This window comes from Fringilla coelebs (assembly GCF_963513975.1).
Source record: "Fringilla coelebs genome assembly, chromosome: 1".
Classification (NCBI taxonomy): domain Eukaryota; kingdom Metazoa; phylum Chordata; class Aves; order Passeriformes; family Fringillidae; genus Fringilla; species Fringilla coelebs.
In genome coordinates, this window is record NC_140028.1 from 39,509,856 (window position 1) to 39,531,619 (window position 21,764).

A 21,764-nucleotide genomic window follows, 5' to 3' on the forward strand; every position below is an offset into this window, starting at 1 on the left:
TCAGGCATCTTTTGTTAAGAGGAAAAGATTAATGCTCTGGTTTGAATGAATATGAATGGATATGACCAGAAATCCTGTTCTGAAGAAACAAACTCAGTGCAAAATGTGTAAAACCTGTGTTACGTGTCTAGGTGGCACTGCTGAAGGAATCAGAGTTACTCCAAAGTTTAAGTCCCACCATTTACATTTCAGATATGGGTTTCAGCATACTGTAGTGTGCCTTGGAGCCTGCAGGACTTACCCAAAAATTGTGCAAGTGACTAGAAATCTCCGCAGTGATTTAAATGGGTTTGGTTGAAGCCAAAAAAGCCATGTCCAGACCCTAGAACAAGTGTAGGATGACATGTGCATGTGTGTGTGTGCAGTGGGGAAGCAGCACACGTACAGATCCTGCTGTGAAATTATACAATGAAGCAGCTGGTGAACTAACCCACAGAGCTTTGGACTCCTCAGGGTAATTAATCTTGTATAAAATATGGAGCTAGGAAGAAGGAAGAGCTAATATCACAGTAGAGTCATAAGCATCTGCCACTTGAACCTGACGTGGCAACACCACAGCCCTAATTCTGGGTTTAAATTATCGGTACATGTCAACAGCAGGCCCTGCTTGCAGTGAAATATAAGAGAACAAAAATATGCTCCACCTGAATATGGATTTTAGCCTAATAAAATGTTAGATAATATGCAATAACATCCCTAAACCCCAAAATAAGAAGTAAATTCAGCCCAAAATTGCACACACAAGCTTTATTTTTTATCATTTTTTCATCTTTTATTTCTGTATTGCTCCGTGGTTCAAGTTAATAATTTTGTTCTAGCCAATACTTTGCTAAAAAATATTAAATGCCCCAGAAAGAAGTAAAAACCTTGTAGTTGTTTCATAAAGTTGATGAAAGTAAGGCACAATAGTCCTAGCTATATCCTGAAAACTTATTCATTGCCATAGTTCCCTCTAAGTCTGGACTATTGAAAAATGGTGCTCCCAGAAAAGCTACATGGGCCACCTCTAACTATTGTTTACTATTTAATTTGTTTTTCTGAACTTTGGTAGAAAAACAGATTAATCTCACATAAAGAATGGAAGAGAGTTACTCTTAGAAGAGTAGTTTTCTTTCTTCTCTTTGCAAAAATGGAAGTGTAGCAATGCAATGTTAGCCAAGCAACTCTGTTTCTCCTCACAGATAAACAATTTTGCTTTGTTCATCTTCCAGTAAGCATATTGTGGGTAACTTCCTAATCAAAGGCTCTCTCTTTTCCCTTTAAAATCAGTTTTTGAAAATGTCACACTTCTACAGGTTCTCCAAATCATGCATGAGAAAGCACCCAACAATCTTTTCTGCTGTCAAAAACTCCTACCTGATCTTAATTTTAAAAAAAAGCTACCATGAACAGCTAAAATTCAAAATGAGTTATGATTGCAAAATCCCTTTTCCATGCTCAACAACACCATCCTCTCCTAACATCACAGCCCCACTGAGGAGATTGTTCTGCATGTGAGACAACAGACAGGATCCTGAAAACTACCTTTTGAAGAATGTGATTATGCATCCTACATAAGAAAACATAAGCTGTGTGGTAAAGAGAGAGGACAGGTTTCACAAAAAATAAAGGTTTATTTTATATCTTGTTGATTGTATCTTGTGAATGACAGTAACACCAAAGTTTTAGCTTCATTTAAGGCAAAAAAAAAAAAAATTCTCCCTTTACCTATGACACAATTTTGCCTCAGATCTTTGAAATACATGATTTTGAGCTCCATGGGGTAAAGGTAATTTCATGTCAGCATATATTGAGGAAACTCCGTGGATCAGGTGTCTCAGGAATTTTCAGCTCTAGCTTACTTTTGCCAGTCCACACCAGGTTTTCCCATGATTTATGGTTTAGTCCCAGTGGGGCATGTAAAGCTGAATTACTGATCCCAGTTTTAGCCAGAAAGGATGAGAGTACACCACAGCTTGGAGCTACTTTTTGCTTCAGAAAGAACAAAGAAAGGGACTGTCAAACTTCCTAGCCCAAGAAAGTCCCTTTGTGAAGCCAGGATCAAGAGACATAGAGACATGTGCAGACTCCCATTTTGTGCCACCTCTGTCATTAGAACTTTTGCATTTCCCGTGCCTGAAATCTGACAACTTTAATGAAGAAATTAATAATGAAGAGTAAAGCGCTATTGTGTTTTAGCGCTAAGAAAAAACATTTTCAGAAGGAATTCTGTTCAACAAGCAATGAGAAGATTAAATTTTTGTAATCTATTTCCTTCTTACTATTTTTAGTTACTGCTGCTACCAGGAGATCAAGTTAAATGTCAATTTCAAATAATATTTTTTAAATGTCTTTCTTATTAGCAGCTACTTGCCATGTTTGAATAGTGGTTGTGGAAGGTTTGCTTCAACTATTCATTTTTCAAGTATCTGCTAGGTCCCCCACTACTATTTTTCCTCCCCAAATAGGATAGTTGCAATTTAAAACCAAGGATTGAAGAATAATGAATTTTCACTGAAAATTTTCAAATTAGCAAATATGAGGACTTCAGTCTGTGAAGTTTCAAAATTCAAAGAGTTTTCTCAATACAGGGGGATAAATCTATAACAGTTTAACTTCTTTTTTTTTTGCTGCTTTTGTTCATGAAGGTCTTTCTGAATCAGGAAGAATCAGGAAGAACCAGAAAGAACCAGGAAGAATCAGAAAGAATGAAAGACAAATATTTGGTCAGGAAATATGTCTGTTAATAAGCCAAAGATGTGAATTTGTACCACAACTTTGGCAGTCCATAGACAGAGCTCATCTAGACTATATAAAAGTTGTAATTATTTTTGAAAAATCACACTAGGATGAATCACAAGATTATGCCATTTACCAAGGAACAAAATCCCAGATATAAGTGAATTAGTAGTCAGTAATCTAATAGCCTCAAAAAGGGTTATTGGATGCATACTCCAAGACTAATAGATAGTCTTCCTCATCATTTAATAAAGCTTGAATAATGTGGTCTTAGGAAACAATCCTTCTGTAGACAGGATGATAAACATGCTAATACATTTGGTAGCAGAACACATAATTTCATTTTTTACTGCCTTCCACCTTCCCAAATTCATACATTTTCAGGCAGAAAAACAAAAGTTATGACACAATTTCCAAAACCAGACAGCAGGCATCTTAGTTGGAAAATGCTATTTTATTCTCTCACTTGTTAAACACATCTATTTACATATCACTTACAGTATTCACTATCATAATTATTAGTGCTTGATTCCACTACATAGAATCTTAAATCCTGAGCTTTTATAAGTCATTTAAGAGCTTAACTGCACAAAAAATAGCCCCTGATTTTGATTGTTTCAGTGGTTCTGCTGCTAGTCTAAAGGAAGTGCTTGTAACATGAATGAGTGACAGAGCTCAGCTAATGTTAAGCACAAAAATTATGCTCAATCCAACATGTACATAAACTAATAGCTGTCTTTGCAGACATTTTGATACTAAAATTAAAATATAAACTAGGCTTTTACGTTAAAGGTCTAAAGTGATAATCGTTGTGTTTGCACTTAGTTTAGATGTTTTGAAAAAAAAAGAATAAATACACCATGATACTGCTCTTCTTAACAAGGTATGACACTTTGTTATCACTTATTTGCTGCTTGTTTTGCCACAAGAAATTGCAAATGTCTGTCATTCCCCATGATTGTTCATACAATCAAACAAGGAAGGAAACTTGACCCTGAAAATTTCTATCTATGAGGAGGTGGTGGAAAAGTTTCCCAGCTGTGTCATATGTGTACTTTATTGTTAAATGCTGCTGAATGCTCAGAAGCAATTTATCCTCTTTTTTAGTTTGAAAACAGTGAATTTACAGCAGTATTAATAACTGCTTTAGGAGATATACAGGTTGATCTACAGAAATTTATAGAAATTTTCGTAGAGTTTTATACAGAAATTAAAAAAAAAAAAAATCCAACACATTCTTGTCAGCAGGTAAACCTGTCTCTTCACAATGAGCACAGGCTGGACAGTGCCTGGGAGCTGCCTGGTGGCTAATGAGATGCATGAAAACTACCAGCAGAGCTTCCAAAACTGGAAAGCAAGCTTAGTAACTCCAGCCTTGCTACTCCTGAGCCACTTCTTTTCCAAAATATGAGTAAAAGACTGTGTTGGCTTTGGCTGGGTTAATTTTCTTCCCAGTGGCTAGTGTGGGTATGTGTTTTGGATTTGTGCTGAACACAGAGCTGATAACACAGAGATGTTTTTGTCACTGCTGGGCAGAGCCAGGACCTTTCCTGCTTTTTGTGCTGCCACACTGCTGAGGGGGCTGGGGGTGCTTGGGAGGGTGGGAGGAGACACAGCCAGGACAGGTGAGCCCAGCTGACCAGAGGGATGTTCCAGACCTTACAGCATCATGTTCAGTACAGAAAGTGGGGGGGAAGAGGAGGAAGGAGGGACATTGAAGGGATGGTGTTTGGCTTCCCAAGTCACTGTTATGTGGTGGGACCCCGTTTTCCTGGGGATGGCTGAGTACCTGCCTGCCCATGGGAAGCGCTGAATTAATTCCTTGTTTTGCTTTGTTTGTGTGTGTGGCTTTTGATTTCTCTATTATGCTGTCCTTATCTCAACCCATCCAGCTTTTACCCTTCCAGCACTGCCCCCCAATCCTTCTGGTGAGGGAGTGAGTGAGCAGCTGTGTGGGCTTGGGTAATGGCTGGGGTTAAAGCACTGCATAGACACATTTTTATATTAGCTATTGGAATGTGAGAAATTGAGGTGAATAGGTATATTAGTTTGAAAAACCCCACCTCATGATTATAGGAGGAACACCAAGCACTAATGCTCTGCAGGTGAGAGTTCATGTCTACAAAAATAAAAGAGAAACTCAACCAGGAAGAGGAGCTGGCACTGACCTCCCTTCCCCAGAGGCTGCCCAGTTAAAGCCCATTCATGGATAGGAAAACAGAAGTAAGGGGTTGAGACAGACTTCAGTGGAATTTCATGCCCTTCCCATAAAGTGCTTTTTGCCTTCCTGACTCCATGGAAACATAACAGTCAGTAATTCCAAAAGGGAAAAGAGTAGTAGCCAAAAGGAACAGAACTGTGGAGCAATCAGGCCTGTGCTAGCAGACAGAAAGGTAATCAAGTGGGGGTTGAGGTGAACAAGTGGATGTCACCTTGGCAACCCAAGATAAACTCATGAAAAATGCAATGGGTTTGCTATGAGGGAGAAAATGACAATCAGATTAATATTGAATCAAGATGCTTTTATTTAGTGTAGGTAAACAATTCTCCAAGTAATGTGAATGCATAAAATATTTCTTTATTCTCTTTCTAGAGTGGCCTACACATTCTAGTTATCACTGACATATCAATAAACAGGTCAGAGAAATAGGCATGGAAACTGATGCTGATTAAATTTTAATCTGATTTCTGGAAAGCAGTCCTACAGTGGAGTTGTTGCCTATTTTATTACTTTTTAATTTGGTATCCTAATCTGATTTTTTACCTGATAGAAGAGGGATGAGAACAAAAGGTTTATGATTAATATTTGATGGAAAAGTTAGGAAGTGTTTTTCCAGTTCAAGATTTGCATTTTCTTTTATTCTTTTAAGTTCTGGCTATAGATTCTTTCTGGACTTTTAATTTGCCTCACAGAGATTTGGGAGCTTGATGAGAAATTCTCTTTTCCCTTTTGTGCACTCAATGTGAGACTTACAAAACAGGGGGTTTTTTCAGTCTGAAAAACAGTCCAGAATAAAATATATTTCAGTTGAGATGTGGAACACCAGCTTCCTGACAAAGCCTGATTCCACTCAATGCCCTGGTGATAACCAGGTAAGGAACTCAGTTGTATGAAAGCCCACAGACAACTTGTCATACATAAATTCATAATAAAGTTTTGTCATCAGCATGGAAGACATTGAAACATAAATAACATCAATTTCTTAAACTTTAGGCATAGGTTTTTGTTTGTATTGTTTTCTCATCTTTGCCTGTATTTTAGCATCTACCCCTAGCACTCATTATGCATTCACATCTGGACACATGCATGCACTGCTTTTTTTAATACATTTATGAGTTAATGTTTTTATTCTTTGAAATTCTTAACAATGCTAAATCCCATTGTTTCACAATATCTTTGTTACTTTTAGAGACTGTGTACTCCTTAGCTTAGCTGTAGTAGGTTTTCCTTTAAGCTGAAAAAGAAAAAATACTGAAGAATGAAAATGACTGGCTAAACAAGGTGCTGCCCTGAAGCAAAGAAAACATTAATAATTAATATGTATTATGGTCAAGAATTTACATAGTCAGATTTTAGACCCACTGAAGGATCAATTTTGACTGTTTATTATTATTTATTACTGTTTATTATTTGACTGTTTATTATTCTGATTCCCTGAGACAGGTCAGGAATTTTGTTTATCAGTTTCCAAATCTATCCTGAGAACAGCAGAATCAAGCTAGGCTGTTAGTGAGCAATCTTACAGTGATTTTCAACTAAAGCTGGAAAACTATGCAGCACAAGGCCTTAGGTTAAAAAGCCTCACACCTACCATTTTTCACTTAAATATATATTTGAAGTTAAAAAAATGTTGTAGACTCCAGTTCAGGAAAGTATCTCTGTTCAGAGATACTTTAGCATTTTTACTTGATAGCATTTGACTCTCTGCAGACTCATACAATCATGATTTAACACTTAATCCTTATATTAAAAGTGCCTACTTCATCTTGCTTATCAGACCTGACAAACCATAAATTTTCAATCCATTTGTAGCACTCCACACCCAAAGGAAAGCATCTGCATATGTCTTTCCTTGGGAGTAATACTTGAAGTTGGGATGTATCCTTTAGTCTAGGCAACAGCTTCCTCTTAGACATAAATGGATTGCCTCTGGCAGGGAAAAGCCATACTTAAAATGAGTAAATATATAATAAAAGACAAGTTTAATCATATGTTCTTTGGCACTTTCAATTGATCTGTGATGTCACTTGGGATATATACATTGATTCCCCTTGAAGTCCTGTTTCCTTGAGCAGCCCTATATGAAATTCAAAATAACAATGTTCATATTAAATTATTTCAGCACAACTGGAGAGGCTGGAAGTTGTTTTATGAAGTACCAGGTTTTCTTCCTTTTGTCATCACCTGTTATTTCTTTTAGCATTATTTTTCTGCATTATTATGCCTCTTACTGCAGGGAAACATGCTGTCCTTTCTTTCATTTCTTTCAGCCTCCTTCTCAAAGAGGAATCATCCAGTTTTCCTGGCTCTTCCCTCCAGCTACTCCCTGAAGTATTCATATTTTATCTTGTATACACATTCATTCCTCTATTTTGCCACATGCTTTTCTATAGCTGTATGACCTTCAGCTCAGGCTTTCAACAGGGCTGTCTTGGTTGAGCTGAAATACCTGTCAAGGATTAATGTGGGGGAAGAAACCTAAAGGAGACTGAGTGGGTTCAAAACCAGTTACTTCAGATAAGATCAGTGACAGTAACTAATTTCTACTCCGTGGAAAAGGAGATCAAAGAAGGATTAGGCTACACCACACCTCAGTGTTTTTCTGGGTGTGAGAAGTGTAGGCAAGCATGGCTTCTGCAGCCTGATTGCAGAATAAAAGCATTATGGACTGCTACACTGGGATTGCGTGCTCAAACTTTTAAAGGGCTCCCTCATTTACCTTGAAACTCTTGAGTAATGGCTTAATTACAGAAAAACCTTCTAAAGAGATAGAAACCTGATAACAGAGATTTCTATTATCTAATAGAACAAGAACCAGTGGAGGGAAGTTTTATTTCTATGCATTAATCCTGTTATTAGGAGTATGGTAGAATTCTTAATAGTGACCCAGATTAAGCAGAAGTATTTGCTTAATATTTCTAGTTGTTATTTGATGCAATCTAGATAATTAATCCATCGCCTCTGATGATAATAATACCAATCAAATATTATAATAAGCTGAAACAGAAAGTAATGGAAAATTTTCAATAGTAGACAAAAAGAATTTACATTTAGGAGTTTTAAAAATGCTTAACTACCTGAGCAACTTATGTTGACTTCAAATGTTCTTTAGAAATTTGTAAGATTACCTTGTTTTGAAATTTTAAACAAGTAAAATGTACAACAGTCTGTTCCAGGCTTGTCAATCTGGCGCTGATCTGAATCACATAAAGAGCATGTTAGTCTGATAATAAAAAACTGAAAGAGTAGAACAAGAAACAAAAACATCCAGAAAACAGGTGTTTTATAAGTTCAGTATAAACAAATAAAACTGATGGAATTTGCCTTCCGCTTTGTTAGGCATTTTAATAGGTGCAAAATGATGTCTTGATAAGTAGAACAAGATTGAAGGCACAAAGTCTAGAGTAAATAACATAACCACACTTGCACAGCAGAGAACAAGAGCTGCACTTGTGTCCTGAATCAGCCTGCAGGTGATGACTGATACTCAGCTTGAAAAAAAAGGATTAATGCAGTCTTCAATGTTTAAACAATGAAGTACATAGTTGGAGTTTCTGTACTTAATACTGTGGTAACTTGCAACTCAAACACCACCAGCTCAAGAAATTGACAATGTAGGAAAGCACTGGGGAAGAATACAGGAATAAGTAAGGATAGAGAAAGAATGTTTTAGGGAAATGAGTCTTTGATTCAGTTGGCAAGTGTGTCTTCAACTGGGTTTTCATATCAAAACCTGGTGGCTCATGTACTTCACCTTAAGAGAAAAGACAAAAATTATTGATAGGTGTGAGCTAGCTGGAAGTTTTGGTGAATTTTCTATCGCCAGAGTACTTGTTTTTCAAGGCTGGAAGTTCTCAGCAATATTGTACAATTTGATGGCTTGCCACCTAGAAAAGCTGCAGTGCCCAGCCATATTAAGCTTAGGACAACAAGTACTTTAAGTGACTTCTGAGAAGTAGGAATATTCCTTTTCTTACAGCATATGCAACTTGGTTCATGGTGACAATGGTCACTGGTTTTTTGCAGAAATTCTGTCTCCATCACAACTCCTATGTCTCTATTCCTTTCACAGAGACTCTATTTAAAAAGAATAAGGCCTTGTAGAGCCAGGCTGGCAGGGATACCTCCTAGCACTCCTAAACACATCCCTGGATTTCTACAGACAGTTATTAATCCAAATTTGCATGGAATTGCTTATTCTAAAACACTGCAGGCAATGAATGAGTTGATTTCGAACCTCTGTGAAATAATGGCCATAATCACAATAAAAATACATAGAAGTGTATTAACTGAATAAATTCCAAGCCCTTTTACACTTCTAGCATATTTAAACTGATAATATTAAAGGGTACTGAAGGGGTAGGTTTATTTAGAAAAATCAGATTAACATCCTTCAATATTTTCAGTTTCCTTTGTGAGTCTTAAATATATTGTTCTTGATGCAGATAAGTGAAACAAGTAAGTGTAAATTTCTACCTGCATGCTACCAAACCACATTTGAAATCATGGCCTCAAAGCTCTTGGTAAGATAAAAAAGCACCACAATTTATTAACAGGAACATATACACCGTGTTGCATAAAAAAATTAAACAGAAGGGAAGGAGAAAAGCTAATTTGTTCCAATTTTTACACTCTTACTCTGTTTTGGAAAGGTCCAGGGAAACTTCATCTTGGTAAAAGATGTTACTCTGAGTGCTCTGTGTTTAGCCATGTATACAGCCTAACCAAGCCTTTGAATTAATTTGCAGCACTTTTCTATTAGCCCATCTCCTTTCAAAGGCATAATGGTCATACCAGCTTTTAGATTTAAGTGCCAATATACTTAAGGGTTCCAGTCAGACCTTAATTGATTATTTCTAGCAGGGATATATGAGTATCAAAATGTGGCCCATGCTTGGACCCGTCACATGAATATTGCAGGCACACATTATTCTGCTCAGGGAAACAGAAAACGTAATTGCTAATTGTTCATAAAAGGTTTATTTAACTAGAATTTACATTTCTTTAAGTGACACTCCCAGACAGAGAATGTCTAAGCTCTCATTAAAGCACATTTTATTAACAATTAGTTAGTCCATATTAATTAATTTGTCAAAGACAATTTCTTTCCTGTCATTCCATCCTTTTTGTATAATAGCTTGTCTACATAAACTTGTTTTTTTTATCTACTGTACTGAAAAGTGTTTCTTTGGGGACAGGCAAAGAATAAATTTTTGTAAAATCCAGATTAGATTCACTAATGCCAAGACAGCCTTGTTAATACCAGACTGAATGGAGAAAATCTAGCATGGGGAAATTGATCACCCTGATTCTAGACACTGTGTGGCCTCAAATTAAAATGCCTGAAACAGGACCATAGCTCCTGCTTAGCTCCTTATTCCATGGAACTTTGTGCTTTGTGCAGAAGACAGCATCAGTTCAATCAAATGGAAGGTCACCTAAGAAGTTTAGAGGTGTGTGCTGTCTTCCTTAGTTGTGGCCTGTGGGCATAAAAATGATGAGGAATTATTATAACAGCCAACATGAACTGGAATTACAGCCTAACCAAATAATTTCTTTTTTTCTATGCACAATTCATTTCATAATTGTTTTCCATACAAATGTGATGTGAACTTGGCCTTTATCAACAACAGACGCCATTTCTTGCTCCTTCTCTTGGAAAGTGCAGAACATGTTGTTCCAAGTTTGCAAATTTAAGTATAAATTTATTTTGAAAGGAAATAGGTCTTGTGCTTCGGGTCTTGATTTTATTTTCTTGCCTGTCACAGAGCAACTTTCTTTTGGTTTTTTATATAACTGCTGCCTTATGTATCAGTAATCTTAAATGATCAGGCTTGCTGAGATTTTGTTCAAGACACTTAAGTATACAGGTAGATATACAGCATATTTCTTACTCCAGTGATTTCCATTTTAAAAGACACACTGCCTGTAAAGCCACATAAATTTTCATTCAAAATCCACTTTAGTAACGGTATATGCTTTGAATTCTTTTAACTCATGAGTACAAACAATTCATCCTTGTACTCTTACATGACGTTTCTGCCACTCATTTCCTGTGTTTTTATTCCATAATAGCTTTTGTTTTCCCTGTTGCCTCCCCCTAGCAATTTATTTTGTTTATCCTTAAGTGCATCCAAAGATCTGATCACAAAACTCAAATGGCAGCTCTGCCAATTAGAGGGAAACAGCTTTGATGTGCCTGAACACAGATGAAACAAGAACAAATGCAGGTACTTACGAGAAAGGGTATCAAGCAGAAAGTCAAACAGCCAGGAAAACAGTCTTTTGGTTGTGAAATGACAAATTTAGGGTCATGAAGAAATCACATCCTGGGAAGTCAACATAAAATAAAATAAAAAAAATGCAATGAAATGGAGCAAGATTTATAGGCAAAAGAAAGTAATTAGTTTTTAATTCAGGAAAGTTCTTCCTAAAGGGCATTTACATAGGGGGCTAATATATAATACTAAATAGTCAAATTGTCAGTGGCAATGAACATCTGGCAATCTATGCTCAGTATATGTCAAAATAAATAAGTTGGAAAGTATTATTTGGGAACAAAAAATTAGATTGTTAACAAAATTAAGCAACAAATCAATGAATAATGATAAAATGTTTAATTCAGTTTTTCCCTTTTCTATGTAATCCTTTGATAATATTTCAAAATAGGTAAATTAAAAATACATTTATTGAATATTTTATGAAAGTAAAATAGTTTCACAATAATTTCTTATCACCAATGTTCCATAGGCAGGGCCTCATCCCAAAGCCATTTTAGGCTACCTCTCTATGGATTTTAATGGTGATGGAATTCCTAAGTTCCCTTGAACAGACATTCCCAGTCTGGGGCTCATGTCACCAGTAGGAAGCTTGTTGGTTTCCTAATCCTAATCCTCTTATTTGACACAAGTAATATAACAGCAATAAAACACAAGAATTGCTGTCCAAGTGTTGTTGTTGAGTCTTTGTTCTGTTTTCAACAAAATTAATAAATTATACATTCCAAGAACGAAACCAAGGTTAAAAATTAAGATGTGAAATGATATATTAATGGATAGGAAAACTAGGCACTATTTTATTCAGAGAAGAAAGGGGAAGAGAGCAAAAAAGATCCTCCAGATAATCTTTCCTTTCTATATTAAGGCAAGAAGGACCCATCATTACCACAGATTTTTCACATATTCCTAGCACAACACATCAAAACCTACAGGAAAAGCACATTCTACGTAGTGCATTGACACATATTGACAGGAGTCAGAAATATTAATCCTTCTTCATTTGTAACAGTAAATAAATTGTCCACATGTTCGTTTAACTCCACACAAAATTCATCTGAAAACTGAGCAGTTCTGGATGCAGTTTTTGGCTGAGATTTCCCAGATGCCATCAGCAGAGGCCATGAATTGTGTCTGAATGCTTGGCAAATGCCAGGCCACAGGAGTCAAATGGGTGGAAAGGCTTCTTTTGGCCCCATCACAGCTGCTGATTTGACAGATGGAAATACTTTGTTTTGAGAAGGGCCTTGTGACATATTCAGTTTTGACAACTGCCAGAGGCAGAACTCAATGATCTAACCCAGGCTGTCACCTTCCAGCTTTTTATTGACACCATTGGGTGAAAAATGGGACATGTGAGCAAAGTACAGACATGCTGGGAGATTCAAGGTAGGCCAATTAGTGATATTATCTGAGTTTCTGATTTTTCATATGGTAATAGGTATTTCAAAATGATAATTTTTATAGAATGCTTAAAAATATTTTTTTCTCATTGAACACTTCAAGTTTTCACTTCCCAAGCTGTCAATTTGTCATGCACTTTGTGATCACAGTGGCAATTCACAGCTTTTGGGCAGAGACTAATTTGTTTCAGGTTGATATAAACTGGGAATCATTTCTTTGATGCCAACAGAATGACAGCAAGACAACACAAGCAAGTGGAACCAGGTCCTCTGCAATGACTTTGTGACTTGATGATGGCAACCAAATAACACCTACTCAGTGTATTGTTATGAACAACTGTCAAATTAGTTAAAAGCAGATTCCAGAAGCTGAGATCACCGAATTGTCTCCATCCATGTTTTATGGCACAGGGGACAAATCTTTAAATGAAAGAAAAATATCTTTTAAAATGTGAATCCTTTTCTGCAGTTAAAGAAAATTCACATTACCATTGTAATGGAGAACATTACAAATTCAAATTACTTGAGGTTTATGTCCTCTGTTTTTATGGCTTTTATGTCATTTTTTGCAAGTGCTTTAAATACAATAATTGCTACAAAAGTGTCTGTAACTCTCTCTTCCACACCCTCCTTCCCCATCCCCACTCACCCCCACGCTGGCTACTGCTCCCTCAGTTCACCCAGATGAACTAACTTTCTGATACTGCCCAAGAGATTTGCTTAAGGCTCCAAGAGCTTCTTGGAAGAGCACCCAGGGTTTCTTGGAAAGCAGCTGACTCCACTCTGAAGCTGTAAAGGAGTGCTTACCTCGCTTCTCATCCTGGCTGAGATGAGGGTGGAAAATTTTGTCTATAAAGAGAAGATGGATAATCCTAAATTTCATGTACAATTTTCATCTCAGTGATTTGTGAAAAAGCCTTATTCCATGTTTCCCCCAGACCAAAAAACCTGAAATAATACTTTGTCCAAGTTATCAATGCAACTGTTAGAAATGCAGTTATCTGTATTATTTTTCCTGCTTCCTATTCACCAGACTGCACTATGTTTGTCATGAAATTTTACAGAACTAAACTAAGAGTGAATCCTTCATGCAAGGCTAAAAGTCCCCTGAATGTGTAAAAACAGCAAAAGGGCAGCAACAGGTCACCTCCCCTCCAGGCAGGTGGCTTTGGAGATCTGTATCTTCATACTAGTCTGTTAGGAACACCTTCACAAGCATTAGGGCTAGTCCAGAAATAATTATGCCTTTTTTTTTCAGGCTGTTCTTAAACTTCCAAATGACTGGGGGCGGGGGGAGCAGGAGTAACAAAGGGATGTGGAGCTGTGCTGAGAAGATGGGAATCCAGCAGACTGTGCAGAGGTCTCAGAAGAGAAGCAATATAGGCAACTGTGCTTGAGGCTCTTCTTGGATTTTTAGGGGCACATAATACTAATGTAATTATAATGGCCTAAGACTAAGCAGCTGCAATACATTTCTGAAAGGTAGCAAGGGGAAGACATCCTTTCTAATATTTTAAAGCTCTTATTAATTATCACTGATCACCTTTGGTGGTAAATAGGTACAACTTTTACTGCTGTCCCTGCTCTAGATTTCATGAGTGTGTGTAGGATAGACTACAGATGGAGAGGGTAGAAAGCAGAGTATCACTCTGGATGCCATGGCTTTCTGGGATTGTGCATGGTGAAATACAGCAGTGAGTAACATGCTGAGAACCTGGGTGTCACTGTAAATCAGATCTCCACTTATGACCCACAGGCAGTCAAGTCAAAAGAAGAAGGATCAAAAAACTGGGAAACCTAGTTCAGGAGCTTTAATCTAGGTAGAGATTTTGGGCAGAACTGTATGAAACAGACCTCAAGAGCTTATCCTAGAGCAGCAGGCAGCCAAATCTGATAGTGTGTGGCTGCCAGCACTGTTCTAGGATGAATCCATGTCCTGCTCACTTTCTACTGTTATATTCTATGAGGATTTCGTTTGTCATAAGTTTCCACTAAAATCAGCCATCAAAGCCTGGTCTCCACCCATAACCAAACTTCCTGCACAATCCTAGGATTCCCAGAATCCATCAATTCCCAGAAGCTTCAGATTCCCTGCAAGCATGCCATGGGTCTGGTCCAGAGAAGCATCACTGACCATCTCATGTGTGGAAGAGCTAGGCTGTACATTCCCAGGAAATGAGACCCCACAGCACCCGTGCAAAGGCAATTCACAGTTGCTCCCCTGAGACAGAGATGGGCATGCCTGGGGTTCTGTAATTCAGTGAAACCTAACCTAGAGAAAACACACAGTATAAATTAGCCAAGTTGATGTTAATAGAATTCCATGGAATAGAATGCCATGGAATAGAATTCATGTAAAGTATGCAAAAGACACAAAAAAATCTTTCAGCAAAAAAGTCTCATTAAAACAAGTCAGATTCCTTATTTGAGGTCTTCACAACCCTCACACAAGCAGCAGTTTCTTTGTTCCTCTTTGTTTCACTGACTTATTACTGGAATGAACCAGAGTATTTAAAAATCCCTTTCTATTGTCAATACATGATAATCTCAAGCCATTAAGCATAGCTACCTTTCACTATTTACCATCTTATCCACATCTTTAACATGCTGACCTTCAGAGAAAAAACAGATCAGAGTTTAAGGTCAGTGATGAAATTGACACTAATCAATATAAGATTTACAAGCAAATTAATTGGAGAAATTGGTATCATTACTGACAAATGCATAGATCACTTAAATTGTTTCAGTCAATCATTTTATTGGTTTTAAAAGAGGAAAAGAAGTCAGAGGAAAGATGAGGTTGCAGCGTTAAAAGCAAGCCAAATGCAGCTGGACTTATAAACAAAGCTGCCAAAAGCACTGGAGGCCCCTGTTTTAATTGCATGAATATCCAAACGTCATGTTTGGCATAAAGCATTCAAGGAGTATCCTCAAAAGTCCACTTTTGGAGAAGAGGCAGAAATTATAAGTCTGGGCTTTATTCACAACAGATTAGTCACACGGGTGTTGCATAATTTTGCTTCAGACAAAGACTGAGCAAGTGGGGAGAGAAGCTCATGTGTTGGCTTTTGGATGAAGTTTGAATGCATGAAGGAGTCATTTGCTAAGTTGTAGAGTCAATAATGCAAAATTCTAACTAAAGGGATTGGAATAGCTACGGCAATTGCCTTTTCTGGTCTGAGAGGCTACTGAGCCACATTTGACAGGCAAACTTTGTTCACACAAACTCTAGCTAGAATGAGAAAAGGTAAATTTTACCCACTGAAAATCATAGGGTATTGGTCAGTTTGGGCCCATTAAGGAGACAAAAGTGCAGTGAAAGTTTTGATTTGGAGAATCAAAGGATACAGCGAGTTTCAAAGGTATGCAGTTCTAGCTGTCTACGCCTTGAGTTTACACAAAAAACACATCAAACAAATTCTGTTTTGTGAAACTGACTTTTTGACCAAAAAAGAGACTTTAAAGCAGCTTCTTTTGCTGGAAGATTTATAGGAAACTTAGGAAAATCCTCAATGTGGAGTAAAGGGGGAAACAGAAAGGGAAGGATGAGGGCTGTTACATTTGTGGAGCCCTGGAAGGAAAATTGGAAAAGAATATCCTGAGGAGTTGGTCAGACCCAAATTCTCCTGTCTGTATACATGAAGTGTCATGGAATAGTTTGAGTTGGAAAGAATCCTAAAGATGGTCTAGCTCCAATCCCCACACCATGGGCAGGGACACCTTCCACTAGACCAGGTGGCTCAAAGCCCTATCCAAACTTACCTTTAAAATTTCCAGGGATGGGGCATTCATAGCTTCTCTGGGCGACCTGTTCCCATGCCTCACCACCCTCACAGTAAAGAATTTCTTCCAAATATCCAATCTAGATCTACAGTCTTGTCAGCTTAACTCCTTGTCCTATGAAAAGGACACATGCCCTTGTGAGAAGTCCCTCTCCAGCTCTCTTGCAGACCCCACTTAGGTACTGAAAGGTTGTTCTAAGATCTTTCCTAGAGCCTTCCCCTCTCCAGGCTGAAAAACCTCAACTTTCTCAGCCTGTCTTCATAGGAGAGCAGAGAAAGGGATAGTGGGAAATATAAAATCCTAGGAATTGGGATGATATGACAGGTGGTAAAACCCACTTAGTGCAGGCTAAAGCTAACAGCAGCTGGGGTAACAGATTCTGTTTATTTGTAATAGAACATCATATTTTCATATGATTCAGAGCTTTCAAGATGAATTGGAATCCATAACATTGCTGTAATGCATTCAAGCATTTTCTTCTCAATTTTTTTCAATTCCCTAGATTTAAGCTGTGGTCTTGAAACTCTTCAGGCCAGGGACAACATTTGCTAATGAATTTAGCCAAATACAAACCAGACTCTGGTTTTTGGAGGACTGCTCATACTAAAAGAGTGATGCAAGAAGAGTAAATAAATCTATTATCAGTCCTGCCTTCCTTCTACAAGTATTTAAAAATCCAGTTCAATTCTTTTCAAGAACTGATGACAAAAATTCCTAATTCAATGGTAAGCTGGGGAAAAGTGAATTATGTCTTCTTGCTTCATGCAAGCTTTGGCAATTTTTCTCTTACCAATTCCATTTTTTTTCATTACTTCTTTCATCTGAGGCTCCAGAAGAAAATTCAGGCTGGGTAATTTTGACCCTAATTATCACAGGTTGATAATATTTGGAAATGAAATTACAAAAGTAATTGTCAAGTTATAAATTCCTGGAAATTACTTTCCTTCACCCTCGAATACACTAGTCCCCTCTTCAGGTTGTTATAACAGCATTTAATGTTGGTTGGCTTGTTGAGATCTGGTGTAATCTAAACAATACAATGGTTTAGTGAGTAGTTATATTAGATGAAACCATTCTCTGATACAAGAACATTTACCAGCAAAATGTTGTAGCGTCCAAAAAGCTTATGAATGCATAATTCAGTACATGTTCTTTGGAGGAGTGAAAAGGAGAGGAAAAAGTCTTTTCTCTGATAAAGACTAAAAATTACTGGTTTTTTTGAGCATCCTATTTCATTTTCTGCAATGCAACAATGCACTGAATAGAAAATGAAGCCCCATTTGTTGTTCCAAGAAAACACCAGCTAACTTTTCTGGTAGCTGTTGTTAACCAAAGGTAGTAGAGTATCAGAAGTTCATGAAGTGGAGAAGTTTAGTGAAAAATGTCAGAAATTTCTCCCATATCATATTTTAAAAAGGTAATTAGCATTTCCTTATCACATTTATATATACAATACTCCAAAGATATGCTATTAACAGCAACTGTGAGGAAAGAAGATACCAGGCATAGTGCAGTAATTGGGATTTGTCATAACTGCTCATCTGATTAACTGCATTCTCTACCTGTGCAACTCTGAATAACAGTGCAATTCTGAATAGGAAAATAACCTGCTCTGCCTCTTCTGGGTGGATGAAGAAAGTTGTCATATTAGTTGCAGAGATACAACACTCATGTTACAGACAAGCCCTTGAGGTAAACTAATTCTCCTTAGCTCACATTGAGTGATGATCAATGGTTTCTCATTTTACACTTCAAATGTTAAAATACTTGAACCATCCCTTTTGGAATTTGTAATAACAAGCCAGGGAAATGATTGTATTTCAAACATACTTTAAGTGGGTTTTAAAACATCCACACTCAAATAAGCAGTGCTGTCAAGACTTACCTTCTGTCTGTAATTCATGCTTAAGTCCTGGTCTCAGTTGTGCAATGGAGCAATTTTATCATGTGGACAAATAGGTTGGGTTTTTTTGAAGAATCCTTTTAAGACACATAAAATCAGAACTGAACAGAGAGTTTGCAGAAGTGAAAATCATTTTTATTTTTCATTAGATCCATGCTGTAAGTCTTTGGAGACTGTCTGCTTGTGCAGGAGTTAGTATTTCTATGTCAGAAGCAATGCATTTAGAAAGACATCAAACTTGACCCTGGATGGTGCTAATCTGAATTGTATAAAAAGGTTATATGACTCTCTCGGATCTAAATATGAGGTAAATTGATTTCTGTTTTTATTCCTGTAAATTTTGTCTATAAAATAACTTCCCATATGAGATGAAAATTTCTAGAAGTAGTGAAATGAAAACAAGGAGATTGTATGTTGTGAAATAGATTGCTGTAGCAGAGAAGATGTACCACTAAAATCATCTATTGCACTTTGATCTCACATTTCCTCCCATAAGTTTAAAACTCTTTTGAAATAGGTTATGGCTATAATAGGTATTATAGGTACAATAGGTATTAACCAATGAGTATACTTATAGTGTTAAATAACTTATCCCCATGAATAATTTTAGGGTCCAGCTCCCTGATTATCCACACCTCATGCAGTTTTAGTTGCCTTTGACATAATTCATCCCAGGAGTGATGAGTATTGAAAATTTGTTCTGCTCTGGGAGGGGTGGATTAAGAGAAAGTGCAGAACACTTTCTCTCAATAAGCCCTAAGAACCAACAGCTTAATAAGAAAACTGCTTCAACGAGACATGATGAGAAAAGACATATGGACAACAACTAAATTTACATGACCCCAGTCACAGGGCACCCTCAATTCATGCAGCCTGGGATGGTGGATTTTGTCACAGCTCAATGCCCAGAGCAAATCCTGTCCCTGGAGAGTTCTCTTGCTCATTCCAGCTAATGAGCACAGAGAGGTTGCAGGCTGCATTAATAGCATATGGGCTGCTCAAGCCGCACGTATGAGGCCCAGTGGAACAGATGTTGTCTGCTCAAGATTCTGGTAATTCTTTGAAGACAAAAAAGCTTCCACAAAACTCCCAATACACAAGTCCAGTGCAGGCTGGGTTCCCTCAAGCCCTCAGAGCCCTCCTTGCAGCCCACCCTTGCAGCAGCCATTACTCTCTGGTATTCTCTAAGCCCACACCCTGAACATAATGCTATGAAAGCACCCACTACTCCATGAAGCTGCCACACCACGTGCCTGAGAGCATTCTCCAAACTTTTCTTGAACTCTGTCAGGCTCAGCGCTGTAACCACTTCCCTGGGGAGCCTGAGTTCTGCATCATAATATGCTCAAATTAATCATGGAAGACATTATTAAATTCTTTATGGTTTATAGTTCATAAACTATTAACTGTTACAAAATTAACAGTTAACAATGCCAAAACCAGCCAGAGAGACCCTGAGTCTCTGAATAGCTAAGACAGATCATTAAATCTAGAAAGAAGTGGGTTTTCAGACACACTCCAGTTTTCAGTGTCTTTCCCTTGATTGTTTTCTAATATTTTTAAAACCATTTTCCTCAGACACTTAGCTCTTGTCATTTAGCAGATGGGCTGCCAAACTGGGCTTTCAGTTCAGTGCCAGTAGCCATAAGCACTGTTTGCCACATGTAATCTGTAGACCCAAAAGTCTTCTGCAGGAACTTGTTTGAGAACAGCCCAAAGTCAGTTACATCTCTGACATCTGACTGCAGTCAGCTGAATCATCTCTCCTTCTTCTCCAAACTGCATTGGGGATACCTGGATGACATTTTATTTTCCAGCCTTCCTGCAAATTAGCAAAGGCTTGTCAGTGTTTTTCAAAGGAGCAAGCTGACACAAGTTCTCTCCCGACCCAACAAGAAATGTGCATAACTTCAACCCAAATGGGGCCTGGCTTTGGCTAGAAAAGTCTCCTAAAAGGTAATGCTTTTGTCATGTTGTTCTTTCTTGATATAATCCTTCAAGAGATATGAGTGTTGGAGTTCTCTTTCCACTGTAAACACTAAATAATAAAAAGATCTGGTTCTTTTCTTCAAAATATCTTCCATATACATGCCTATCAAGTCTAGTAAAATGTCTGACTCACATATGCTTTTCTACGGCAGAGGTATCTATTAGTTAGATGAAATATATCTAAGAGTTCTCCCTTTTTTTATTAAAGTGTCTTTTATAAGAAGAAAAAAGTAGTTCACTGCCGTCAATTAGACCAGCCAAAAGGCTGAAGGGAGAAGAGAACTATCTTTCCAACTTGCTGTGGATGGAGGAAGGGCCAGCTAAATTAGCAGACGTGCTCATTTGATGAGGGGCTGGAAGGCACCACAGCACTTCAAGAGTTCTTTGCTCAAATTCCACTTCAAATTAGAAATGAGATAATTTCCCTGCTAAAATTGTCCTTGCCAGACATTGCTTCCTTTTTTTTCTAAACTGCACTTTTTTTTTTTCTTTAAAATGAGTAAGATTGCACCAAATGGCAAGTGCTTTCAAGAGTTTTGGGAAGAAAACCTTAGGAGAGGTTTTTCACCTTTCAGCCTCTATCAAGCCATATGCTGTCTGTACAGTCACCCACCTTATTTTAAAGGAAGAGAACAAAACATAAACCCAAACAACTGTGCAGTTCTTTCATCCTTGATTACAGCTGAAGGGAAGATATTTTTATTCAAATAGTCCATTTTCAGAATTTTTCTCTCTTCATCTCCAACCACCTACTGTTACCTGTAGTTCAAAAGAAGTTTTTGTGGCAGACCCTTGTTAAAAATCTGACATCCCACTGTTGAAACACCTCATTGTAATGGAAAGAGTGGTGAAAAATTCCACAATATATTATTGCATTCAGCCATCACAACAGCTAAGTTAGAATAGAATAAAATCCTAAGGAATTCAAGAGCATTGAAAATAGGCTTGATAAGTCATGTTCTCTAACATAAAGTAAAACTCCTTGTTGTGTTTTAACATTAAGTATCATGATTCACCCCTTAGACGTATCTCTTATTTTTCAACCCACTTGTGCAATATTGAATTATTTGTATATAATCCAAAGCATGCCAACTTCTCTCACATTGTCCTGTACATTATGAGTTCTAAGAAACCTTTTTTTTACCAACCAGATGTTTCCAGAATTCTCTGAGCTTAATGACTCTTTCTTCTGCAACAGCCATCAGAGACCTTTCAAGAACCTTATCATCTCCTTGGCCACAGGCAGCCTTTTCTCTGAGGGTTTTTTTCCTTTCCATCCTGTCACTTACTTTCATTTTCTTTTATTTACTCTCCTCATTTATACATTTGTCTTTCCATGTGCTGGTCTTGGAATTTAAAGAAGCTTAATCTAATTAATGGTTACGCATTTTCATAGGTTATGACTGGATTTCATTATCAACATCTATTAAGGCAATTGTAACATGAGTTTATTTATATCACAGTGATATTCT